Source organism: Accipiter gentilis, chromosome 24 (genome assembly GCF_929443795.1).
Source record: "Accipiter gentilis chromosome 24, bAccGen1.1, whole genome shotgun sequence".
In the NCBI taxonomy this organism is placed as follows: domain Eukaryota; kingdom Metazoa; phylum Chordata; class Aves; order Accipitriformes; family Accipitridae; genus Astur; species Astur gentilis.
In genome coordinates this window covers 13808834-13821374 of record NC_064903.1, presented here as the reverse complement: position 1 = coordinate 13821374, position 12541 = coordinate 13808834, and the positions used below count along the sequence as shown (strand labels likewise).

The window sequence follows — 12541 nt, the reverse complement described above, 5'->3', positions numbered from 1 at the left end:
GGGCATGCGGTACCGGGCCCGGCCAGCGCAGCGGCGGGGCCGTGGGATGCCCGATAGCACTGATGGGGACAGGTACCGGGCGGCGGTGCCGGCGGCAGCGAAGGGGTGTTGCGGTACGGCCCCTCCCCCGCCCGCCCCCGCCGTGCACGCGCCGCGCGCTCCCGGTGCGGGGTCGGGCCGGACTGAGCGGAGCGCAGGGCGCGGAGCAGCCGCTGCCGCCACCGGCATGGCCCAGCCGCGCCACCGCCCCCGACGGTGAGTGCGCCCCGCCCGGCCCCGCCCGGCCCGGCCCGGCGCGGCCTGGCTTTTGCTGGGGAGGGCGGCCGGGCGGGATCGGACCGGCCCCACGGCGCGGGGCTGGGGCCGGCCGCCGCGGCGGTGATGGGGTGCCCGGGGCGGGGATGGCCGCGGGCCGGTCCCGGTCCCGGTCGCGGTCGCGGTCCCGGTCCCGGGGTAGGGCGTCCGGGGCCGGGCCGGGCATCGGGGCGGGGCGCGGCAGGGGTTAACGGGTGGGGCCGAGCGCGGCGGCGGCGGGTAACGGTGGGGGTTAACGGGGCCGGATGAGCGGCCGCGGCGAGCCGGCGGGTTGCCATGGCGACGGGCTGAAAGGGGGGATTGTGCGCCCGTCTCAGCTGCGCGGCCCCCGCCCGCATCCCCGGCCCGGGGCCGCCCGGTTGGCCCCGTTCCCCTCGGCTCAGCCCGTCGGGCCCAGCAGGGAGCAGGGGCTGTCCCGGCTCAGGCGCTCCCGCCCCAGGGACTGGGACCCTCCCCGGGGCTGGGGTTGCCGGTGCAGGTGGGGTCGGTTATTTGGGGTGCAGGGATGTGCCCAGTGCCGCCTGGCACGAAGCTGCTGGCGTGAGCATCCCCAGGTCAAGGGCAGGCAGGAGATCCCCTTGGCTCGGTTTATTTGACATAGCGTGGGGAATGACGTTAGACATGGACTCCTAGATCGAAAGGGCATTCCCTGTCTCTCTCTTGGGCAGGGGGCCAGGGCGGAGGCAGGCTCCGTATCAAACAGGGGCTCTCGGGCTGGCCATGCTCGTCCCTGAGGGGGGTGGTGGGTCAGGCACATGGCGCAGGGGTTGCTGGTGGCTCCACCGATGCGGACTGTGGCTGGAGTCAGCGCCCTTCGCCTGAGCTTGGCTCTGTCACGCTTGAAGCCGCTGGGCAGGACAGGTGTGGTGGGTGATGGTGGGTGCTGGGGTCTGTCCACATCTGGCGCTGTCAGCAGTGAGGGAGAGAAGCGATGAGGAACGTGAGGCCTTTGCCCAGCCAGTCTCTTTCTGGACTGTGCTATCCCAAATGGTGACGCCTCCTGGTGCCTCCGCTGGCAGCCCTTCCCAAGGCCATGGACCTCCCTTGGGGAGGTGGCTCTGGATGAAGTCCCCAGGATGCTGGGATTTTCCTTCCGTCCTTTGAGGGTGCTTCATCCAATGCTGCTGCCAGCTCGACCCCAGGCAATGGCAGAGGGGCTGGAGGTGCCCCCATGGCTGGGCATGTGTAGGTGCAGCAAGACAGCTGACAGCCAGCTCCCTGTGAGCCCCTGTGCTGGTTGTGCTTCTTGTCAGCCTGGTGGGCCCCTCCTTCCTCTGGAAACTGGGGTGCTTTGTGGAATCAGAGGCATCTGCTAGCTGGGTAAGGGGTGGATACATCCCTAGAGATGGACCTGCAGGTTGCCAAGTCAGGGGTCACTCTTAGCGCTGGCAAACGCTTGTGCCATCTATTCTCCTTGCTCTGCACTAGAGCACCTGTGCCAACCCCTGGCACAGGGCTGGGCGCCCCAAGGTCCCCGTTGGAGCAGATTTCCTCCTGCTCCACACATTGCAGGTGACCACCACCAGAGCTGGTGTCTGCAAAATGGTTAAAGACTGACATTTAGAGGTCACACTTTTAGCATTGTGCATGTGTTTGCTTCATTTGCATTTGCAGTTAGCCCAGCTCTAGGCTTTGCCACTCGCATGTGCAGTTGCCATGGTTACATGTGCAGTCGGGATGTGGAGTTTGGTTGGACACCTGCAAACATGCAGCTCTCAACCTCCAGAGCACCAGGGCACAAGCGAAAGCTGCTGAGACACAGGGCAGCCTTCAGACCTGGGCGTGTGGGCCCTGTGCAGCGATGTGCCGAGGAAATGGAGTTGCAGTACCCATCTTGGCAGGGTCTGCACGCTACTGCCTCACACAGCCTCCAACTGCCCATATTCAACACACAATGTGCATCTAGGGCAGTGTTATTGGAGAGGAAGGTTGAGCCCATGCCAAGGGTGTTGCCCTAGACCTTACATCTGGGTCTGTCTCCTTCCCAGACCTTGTGTAGACACCCTTCTCCCAAAGGGCTGGAGTGAAGGTGTTCAAGAGCAAGACAGTGAGGGCAGGCAGAGCCTAAGAGTCATGAGCAGAGCTGCTGCACAGGCTGGCAGTGCCTTGCCCATGGGCAGGGGGCTGCCAAGGCTTCAGAAGGCAGCATGAGAATTGGCAGAGTGCTGTGCTGAGGCTCTAGCTGTGGTGGCTGTGTCTCTCCTGGCTCTCTGTGGGGTCCACTCTGGGTGCTCAGGTCCAACACAGACAAGGACCAGCTCCAGGTGCCTTTTGGCTAGGATCACATTAAGTCTGTGAGCGAGAGCAAGGAGATAGTGACTGCCAAAATGCTTTGGGAGGTCCACACTGGCCTTAGTTTTGTGCCAAGGGAGGAGGAATTTTAGGACAGCAGGTATGGGAGGGACCTCGAGGTCATCAAGTCTCTAAGCTCCATCTGAACTATTGCTGAGCAGCATCAGCTCAGCCAGCTCCTAAACCTCCCCAGCCACAGCAGTTCTGCTGCCTCCCAAGCAGTTTGCTGCCATCTTCCCATATCCTTCCCACTAGGAGCTACTTCTATGCAGTGAGGGGGGAGAAGAGAAGCTCTTTTGGTTATCCAGGAGCAATTGTGTCCTGGGACAGACTGGTGTGGGGTGTCCATGCTGCACTGGTGGTAGCTGGAAGAATCCAGTAACAGGAGGAGGGTGGAAGGATGATGGGAAGCAGTAGGGATGGGGACATGAAGCATGTGTCTGGGCACATGCTGTGGAGGAGCCACAGAGGAACCGGTGAAATTTCACAGCAGTGCACAGAGGGGCTGAGTATCTGCCGTCCTGGGACTGTGCACCAAGTGCAGACAGGATGGGGCAGGGACAGCTTGGCTCCGTCCTTAGGGCTTTCAGTGCCACTGGGATGGGACAGTTATTTACTCCCCGTGGGATCCCAGACAGGGATTCCTCCCCTCATGGTCTGTGGTTATTGGCTGCTGCTGACAGAGCGTTTCAGAAGATGCTTCTTAATCAGGGTCTGGCATGCCAGGGGCATGCACGGGTCTTGGGTCAGCACAGGGGGAGTTGGTCTCAGCCAGCTGGCAGGGGCACGTCAGCAGAAGGAGGCAGGGTGGATTCTGGTACCAGGGTACTCGAGAAGAGCTGGCTTTGAGGACTGTGGCAGAGCTGAGTGGTGCTGCATGATGGACTAAATGTTCTGGTGGTCTCCTAATGTGATGCTCCCCAGAGCTGGGGGCAGGGAGCAGGCTGTGACCATCCCTGTGTGCTGCTGGCCTCAGCAGGATTCCACAACGCATGTGAGGGGAATGAATAAAAGGTCCTGCAATTGCCAGAGTTGGCAGTTTGAACCCACATCATTCAAGCCCCAGAGTGAGTCTGACTGAGGGGAAATGGGGATGAAGCGGGAGCGGTGGAAAGACACAGGGGCTTCTGGCTGCAACTGCCAGGTCCTGTCTGGTGCGTGCGCTTCCTGGAAGTTTTCCCCGGTTAGGAGGATACATGCTGTTTGTTTGGAGGCTTGTCTGGGTTCAGTAGTAATGTGGTATCACAGTCCATGATGAAACCTGTGTTGCTGCTTAGTCTTGCAGTTGTGTGGGGAACTCTGCCCTTGCAATATACTCCTTTTACTATGTCCAGCAGCAGGGCAGGCACGTGGCATGGGGCATAGCAGCTTGTCTGTGAGCAAGACTTTGTGCCGGGGAGCACTGTTTGGGCTGAGACTGCCTTGGCAAGGAGCTCAGGGGATTGTTGGTAAAGAAGTCTTGTTCCTGACGCTGCAAAATGCAGAACAGTGGAGTAGCATCTGTTACTTTCAAACTGCATCTCAGTGTGAGTCTATCCTGCAAGGTGCCTGGCAAGCAGAGCTGAAGCGTTGCCTGGTGGCCAGATGCTTTGGCCATGCCAGCAGAGCAGGTGGCAAAGTTTGGGAAAGGTTGCAGACAGAGTGTGTTACAGGGCTCGTACTGTGTGCAAGCCCTTGAGTCTGGGCCTGGGCTGCTGTGGCTCTCTGAGGGCGAGGATGGTTGGCAGAGGCTGGTCAGGAAGGCCTTTGAGATGGGCTTGGGCAGGGGACTGCTGAGAATCCCCTTTGGCGTGGTGATCAGGGGCTGCAGGGACTTTGCATTCATCAGGCACTCATTAGCGGCTACTCTAAAGGAGTGGGAGAGGAAGCCCAAGTCTGCAGCGTGGCCAAAGCGTCTGCATGCCACTCACCATGGAGGTGGCCATGTCCATCTCCTGGTGCTGGCACCCAGTGCTAAAGGAGTTGTGGAGGTGAGTCTGTGAGTCTGGCTGTCTTCACATCTTTCCTCCTCCCTTACATGACTCTAAGCACTGCTGTGCAACTTGAGGAATCATGGGACAGTGATGCAGGAGGAGGGAGCAGGAGTTGCTCTATGTCTTTGTCCCTAGAGCTGCCCAGGGGAGGTCAGAAGAGATGTATGGGTGTTGAGATCATTGTCAGTCAAATGCCTGGAAGTTGCAGCAGGAATGGTCAGAGGTCTGACAGCCTTTGTGCAAAAAATGGCTAAATAACGCAGGGTTCTTCAGACTGGAAAAGAAACAACAGAAGATGGATAAGATGTGTCTACAGGAGGCCAGGAGAGAAGGGATAGAGGTTAACTGTTCACTGTTTCTTTCCATGCAAGTACGAGGTCACATCAAACGAAGCTAGCAGGAGGTGCCAAACAGGAGAGACATTGCCTCTCACAGACGTGCTATGAAACTGTAGAAGTCCTCAGAACAAGGAGTCGTGAACAGTAAAACCTTATATTGGTTCCAGGAGAAACAGGATGAATTCAAGAAGGATAAGAGGTTCTCCCAGAACCAATAAATACACCCAGATCCATCTCTGACTTGGGCAGCTGCTGAGCTGCAAATTGCTTCTGCTTCTGACTACTGGCAAAAAAGTACATAGGGCAAGGTGGACCCTTGGTCTGAGCTGTTGTTTTCATAACATTGTGCCTACCAGGGAGGGTGGAGCCAAGACGGAGTGCTGGGCTTTGGTAAGGAAGCATGGGTTTATCCCCATTCAGCTCTGTGTTACTTTGCTTGGCACAGGGTGACAGATGCGTGCTCAGTCCCGCTTCCTCGCTGAGAGTGTGGGATGCTCTCCCCACATGATGGAGGTGCAGCTGGTGGGAGAGGTGGGACCTGGGCTAAGCGCCAATCCTCTGCCTCAGCATCACAGGACCCTTTGCTGGAGACTTCTGGTGGACTTTTGTCCACTGAACAGTTAATTCAGTTGGTTTGCAAATGGATGGCAATATCCCTTCCCTCCTGCGTTACCTGGCAGTTCTGCTTCCTCTGGTTCCATGGGCATAGGGACACCCACCCAACACGCTGGCAGCAGAGCTGGAGTCTCATCCTGGCATTGTCCCAGTTCCCTGGTACTTGCTGCATGTGGTGGGCACTATGGGATCACCGGGGATCTGATCTTCATCTCCCCCACCTCCAGTCCCCTGGCTCTGTTCTCATGCACATCAAGAAACATCAGTCTCAGTTTTGTTCCTGGTTTTATGCCCAGATGAGAAAAGACTCATGTCCTGCTACCAGTGAGGGTCCAGTTCAGCCTTACGTCAGTGTACATGGGGTGCCAGAAGGCTGTCCCCCAGCTCCTTGAACAGTTCAGAGACATGCAAGGACAGAAGGGAGGTATGAGGCTTAGCTTGGGAGAGGTTTGCTTCTTGTGGGAGAAGTGGACTTGGAGAGGAGGAGGCAGGGATGAGCTGGGGATCTAGCGGTCCCCAGTGGGCTTTGGGTGCGGCACAGCAGGATGACGCCAAGTAAAGTTGAAGCTCATGAAGAGGACGCTGTTTCCCATCCTCATGACTTCTAGGAGGACTCTGTCCACAAGGGCTGATGGAATTATCCAGCCAGCACAATGGTGTCCTTGGAACCACAAAACTGAAATCTGCCCTTGGCTAGCAGCCATAAGGGGACAAATCCTGTGCCTCAAGACAGAAATTATCTCTGTTTCTGTCTCATCACCATTTAGTGTCTGTTGCTGCTGGGCTCTCTTGATGAGGATCTGAGGTTGCAGACTTGGGTAGGGAGCTGCTGTACTTTGATGCTTATGACCTTAAGAGGAGCCAAGTGGTTACCTGCTTTTTGTAACAAAAACCTCCTCCCATGTCCACTGGGAGCAATGCTTCAAAGTGGGCATCTGTTGAGGCAGAGCTGTGCTCGGGGACCTCTGAGCAGGGAGCATGAGAGCCTTCTTGGCACTGGAGGTTGCCTTTCCTTGGCATTGCTGGTCCTTGCAGCCTGCCTGTATGTCCTGCTTCATCCTGGTCTGCTCCCTGTGGAGAGGCAGGGCATCCCCAGGCTGCCTGATTTGCTCTGGTCCAGCTTATTTCTTAACACTAGGCAGCCTTTACAGTAAAACACATTAAAGGATTTTTTGCCAGAGGTTTTAGGCTTTCTGCTTTTTTTATGCTTGAAGATAGAAAATATGGGAGGAGAAAGCTACAAGGGAAAATAGAAAACACATTTTGGATTAAATTTGAACAGGCTTCCCTCCTAGCTGCTGGCTTGCCTGGCCTCCAGTCCTTAGCCAGCCCTGGTTGCATGAGCAAGAGTTGGACTTTGCAGAGCTGCCCTGGCTGCAGACTGACCCTCCAGTCACATCAGCTTTGGTTTTGGTTTCGGAATGTGAATGGATGATGGTTCTTGCTGAGGGCAAGCTTCCCTGCTTGAGGAAGCTGCTTGCCTTAGTTGAGTAGAGGCTGTTGTGGGCTTGGGCTGGACCATCTAACTGCTTGAGGTCCTTCCAAGGTAACTGACACTGCATCTGTCTGGGCTGCCAGCTATATGTACAACCTGTGATGATAGCGATCTCTGGCCGTGACTCCTATATGAACTCTTTAGGTTGCTCACTAGAGCATGTAGCAAATCTGTGCATTTCCAGAGTTCCTGGGAAAGCCTTCAGGGTTTCTGGGAAAACCAGTAACTCTGAGATGGGCTTCTATGTTATTCAGCTGCAGATGGGCATTTTTGGATGCTGTGCCATGCTAGCAGCATGTATGGGTGGCTGTTGTGCCAGGGACCCAAGTGCTCCCCTTGCCCTGGTGCTGTCCTGAGCATGGAGGCCACCATCAGCATCATGGCGGCTCCACTGTGAGCCAAGGCTGGGTGTGCAGGGTCACCAGCTTTGCCCAGGAGCATCTCCACAGCCGCCAGCCATTATCCTCAGTGCTGGTGCTCGGCGGCAGGGTGGAGCAAAGCGGAAGACAGATGTGGAGGGGGAGGGTGGCTTCTCCAGCACCTGTGCCTTATTCTGGAGCATGCAAGTGTGAAATTCAATTTGTAGATAAGCTGTAGCTGGTGAGGAACACAGGCCACGGTGTCTGCTGGAGCCAGGCAGTGTCTGGGAGCAGCACGGCCGGCATGCACAGCATGTCCTGCCTGCCAGCTCTTGCGGAGGCTGACGTCACCTCAGAGGAGCAGTGGCTGCTGCAGGACGTGGCTGCTTGACGCTGTGTCATGTTGGCTCTGGATGAGCAGCCCTGGCTGCCGGCAGGAGCCCTGCCAAGAGGTGCTGCCCCAGGGCTGGTGTCCCCTGCCCTGTGGAGGCGAGGGGCACGGCACAGCTGGAAGCGAGAGGGACCTGGTGCTCTCTGCCACCAGCAGCTTGCAACCTGGGTGATGGGGAGGATGGGTGTTGTGAAGAGGAGTCTGTGGTGCTTTGGCATTTTCTCACCTTCACGTTCAGATCTTCCTTTCCTGTCATTTCCAGTGAGTCCCGCTTGCTGGCAGGAGCAGAGGGAATGGCCATTATAGTGTCAGCAAACGCAGCTTGCACTTGCCAATGCTCTGTCTTCCATGTGTGTTGCTACCAGTAGTCACAGCTCCCCTTCTCCTGCCCTAGTCCAGAGCTTTCCTGGTTTTCCACCTCTGAGTGCTTTGCAGAGAGCAGCCCTCTGTTGCAGATGAAGAGGCCAGTGCTGTGAGGAGGGGAGCAGAGTCACCCAGGCCAGCCATGGCAGAACTGGGACTGAGCAGTGCCCTGGTCCTCAGTGGTGGCTGCTGCTGGGACTGGCTATGTCCCCAGGCAAGCCACACTGTCATGCAGCAGTGGGTCGCTGCTGATGCTGTCTGGCCTGGAAGGGGGCAACAGCATGTTGATGCCAGGATGATCAGTCTGTCTGGGTGTTCCTTGCTGGCCAGAGAGAGCACTGGTCCCCTGACCCCAGCTTGACTCTTGCAATATGGTCAGAAAATCATGTCTGGTCTTTGGTCAGGACCACTGGCACTAACACACAACTCGGCAGCTTGTGTCAGGCAGGATGTGCTGGAGCACTTGCCTCTCTGAGTAGGGTGATGGGCTAGGGTTCAGCCAGGGTGTCTCTCTGGCACAGGACGGGACCTGCAGCTCTCCTAGCTGTGGGAAGCCAGGGAAGCCAGGGGTCATGGGGTGGCACAGCTCCACATCTTGAGCTCTGGCTGTGTGGGTCTGCATGGAGCCTGGCTGGTGTTTCATGTGAAATTAGGGACTATTGTAACAAGGTGGAGGTGGTGTGGACAGTGGAGGTGATGCTAGCTCAGACATCTCCTGGGACAGCTTTCCTTAGCATTGCCACCAAGGATCCTGCAGTGAGGAAGTGATTTGGTGCTGGACTGCAATGTTTGGGTTTTCTAGCACCATGAGGGAGCATGCATGGCCCTGCTGCCTGCGTTGTGACCCTGGAGGGGTGGCTCTGTCGGGATGGCCCACACCCCCTCTTGCACAGGGATTTGCTGTCTGCATAGTCCCACCCTGCTCCATGGACTTGGTGGCTGGGTTGGTGTCCCATGGTACAAGACGGTGGTAACAGGTGGTGCAGGAAGTTGCTGCTTGTACACTGCCAGATAACTTGTAACTTTATCTCTGCCCAGGAAAACTGACTAATTATGTCGTGTTTCAGCTTCCATGGTAAAGTTCATCCCTGTTTGTCTCCAACTGTTTTCCTCATCTTTGTTCTTTGCCCCGGGTTTCATTACCTTTAGCCTGCATCACCTCCATGACCTGGTTTACAATTCTGCCCCACAGAACTTTGCTCAGCTGACAAAGAGCAGTGGCAGTGATGTCAGGCAGAAATAGATGGTTGGGGCAGGTGTCAGTAAAGGAAACAATCAGCTCTGCCACTGAAACCAGAGGTTCTTACAGCCACGGTCTGGATTACAACCTGTGATTAAGTGGGTTTGTCTCTCTGCTTTGAGTCAGTAAAATTGAAACACTGACAACTTGTTTTTGGTGTAGCTGTTCGCCTTCAAAGCAGTCTTGGGGTTTGTTGCCCATCCTCTCTAGTCACATTTGCAGGAAGTCTTTGTATTTTAAGCTGCAGTTGGTTCCTCTCTGCCCAGCCCACCTCCTTACATTTATAGAGCCTCCTTCAGGCCATGCTAGTCCATGGAAAGCATTGGCTGTGCACACACTCAGCCTGCATGCAGCCACCGGTGCTTTCTCAGCTTTCCTTGGAGCATGTGTGAGACACCTTGACCCATTATTAGCACAGGTGGTAGTATGGGTAGGACAGGGCTTTGTGCAAATTGCCCATGGCCCAGTTGGTTGGAGGAGGTCCATGTCCTTTGCATGGCTGGGTGTCCAGAAAGGAGCTTACGGAACTGGGGTGTGAGAGAGTTTTGGGGAAGGACGTTCCATCAGCAGCGGGGTTTCATATTGCTGCTTAGTGTGGGGCATTTCAGAAATGGGGGTGTCATTTCATCAAGCCAGCCTCTTCGGGTCACTGAAGTCTCCTTTCTTTGTTAAATTTCAAACCTGCTTTTGCTAACATAAAAAATATGAACGTGTTTGGACTTAGAGTTTCAGAAGCTTGTTGCTCTGAAAAGAGCCTTGTTCTTGTGTAATTGCTTCCTAATGTGGTTCAGTCATAATAATCCATGTTAACTTAAGAACTGGAGCCTCTGCTAGCCATGGTAGTTTCCAAGGTGGTTGTTTGGGAGAGGACTTCGGAGCCATTACTGTGGCAGATGTGAAGGGGATGGTGATGAGCAGCTGGGATAACGTCAACGCGTGGCTCGCCAAAGGTGGAGAAGGAAATGAGAGGAACGCTGCTTGTGCAGACAGCTCGCTCTTTGCTGGGTGAGATTTGCACTCCAGTCGCTAGCTGCAGACTGTTGATCTCTGATTTGTGAGTGAGCTTATATTGCCTTAAAGTAGGTGCCTGGTGCTTGTTTGTGATGTGTTGGAGAGAAAGCAAGTTGTCTTGGTATGAACTTTGTGCTGGTGCCAAGGGCTTTCTGAAAGCAGATTGTATGTCAGTTTGCTCCTGAATAGATGTCTAGAAATTCCAGCGTTCTGTGGATGCACTTTTGCATTGTCAGTCACCTGCCCGCACAAAGCGAGAGCTGGAGTAATTCTGCCATTTATTTATGAAGTGCTGTTTCTTCTAGAATAGAATATTTCAGTTGGAAGGGACCTACAATGACCATTTAGTCCAACTGCCTGACCAATTCAGGGCTGACCAAAAGCTAAAGCATTTTATTATGGGCATTTTCCAAAACCCTCTTAAACACTGAAAGCCGTGGGGCATCAACCACCTCTCTAGGAAGCCTGTTCCAGTGTTTGACCACCCTCTCGGTAAAGAAATGCTTCCTAAGGTCCAGTCTAAACCTCCCCTGGTGCAGCTTCAAACCATTCCCACACATCCTATCACTGGATCCCAGGAAGAAGAGATCAGCACCTCCCTCTCCACCTCCCCTCCTCAGGAAGCTGTAGAGAGCAATGAGGTCGCCCCTCATCAAGTCCAGGTGATGCAGTTTGCTCGGCAGCTATCCTTGCACGTCCAGCCTTTCCTCCAGCCGCCAGACAAACGGCCCAGTGGAGCCCGAGAGAGACCGAGCGCTTTTCCTGCAAGTACTCCGTGCCTTTTAGACGATCTGGGCTGCAGGGCTAGGCTGTGGGTCTGCTCGGAGAAGAACCACCACTCCTTCTTCTGGCGCAGGAGGGGCCGGCGGGAGCGGCGCGGTGCTGAAGGGACAGCTCCCGCCCGGCCCCGGCGGCGGCGGTGGGGACGCGCCGGTCCCCCCTCCCCTGCCCTGGGGTCGAAGCAGGCAGGGATCAACGTGCTGGCAGGGCTTGGGGGCACTGAGCAGCCTGCACCCCCTCACACGATCTTCAGGGAACAGCACAAAGCACCGCCCCATGGTGGTCGGTCCTGCCAGGCCGGGCCAGGCACGTTCAGGCTGGGATAGAGCGATGCCACTCCAGCTGTTGTAGTGTGTGCGGTGACCCCGTTGCAAGGCCTTCTGGAGTCTCCTCTGGGGCTCTTTGATCTTCCAGGCAGGGTCAGGCTCTCTTCCTTTGCTGCCAGTTGTTCTGGCTGGGCAGCAAGTGTGCGTAGATCCATGCCAAGGCCAGGGCACAGTGCTTGCTGTTTAGACAGTGGTTCTCATTAACCTCTGCCCCTGCAGGGAAGCATTTGTAAATTGAAACTGCAAGCAGCAAGGTGAGGGAGAGAAAAGCTGCATCGTTTCTTCATGCTGGGGTCAGGGAAGCCGTAACATGAGATAATCCAGATTATTTCTATCCAGAACGTGGCACTAAATGGCCTACTTCCACCAGCTATCCCTGAGCCACATGGAAACCCGGCAGCCCACCAAGAGGCTGCTGCTGCTCTCCTTTTCACTGCCAGGGATCTGTGCCGGCAGAGCCTCTTGCTCACACAGCAGCTGCTGGCTGTGCCACGTGGCCCTGCCTCAGCTTTCCACCAGACTCCTGGAAAGCAGTGAGTGGGAAGGTCAGTCAAAATCCAGACCAGCTCAAGGTGAGCACATAGCCCACTCCAAAAGAGCCCAGGCTTTCAAGCATGGTTGTCCTTGGGTCCTCTATAGAAGCTGCCCTCTGCTTGCATCAGCAGTATTGGGTGCTGACCCCAACACCGTCCCTGCTGCAGCACTCACTGGCTGTCCTTCAGCAGCATTGCCAGTCTCGGCTCAGTGACCCTGAGAAACCTCCTGCATTTTTGGAGCTTTTGATGCTAAACAAGAGCTGGAAATGAGCCAGGCTATCTCACCTGCTGTGTAGTGTGCCTTCTGGAGCTGGGCATCGAACAGTGTGCTGGCATTCAAATACCAAAAATGTCTGGAAAGGCTGAAGTGTGGGCAAGGTAAAGGTCTGCTTTGCCCCTGGTGTCCTTCTGAAGGCAGGCTTGGCTCCTTCATGAAGGACTCATTAAAGGCCATGGAGCAAATGGGGACAGGCCATATTGCAGCAGGAGGCCATTGGCACCACAGCA

General features: G+C 55.9%; 1 protein-coding gene across 3 annotated transcripts in view; it reads left to right on the top strand.

The window, feature by feature from the left end:
* Positions 1-166: 166 nt before the first annotated feature.
* NLGN3 (neuroligin 3) overlaps positions 167-12541 on the top strand; it is a 42587-nt gene continuing 30212 nt past the window's right edge. For all 3 annotated transcript variants that reach the window (XM_049827726.1, XM_049827725.1, XM_049827724.1), the window contains exon 1: positions 167-255. The gene's annotated coding sequence lies outside the window, so the exon portion shown is untranslated. The remainder of the gene's footprint in view (positions 256-12541) is intronic.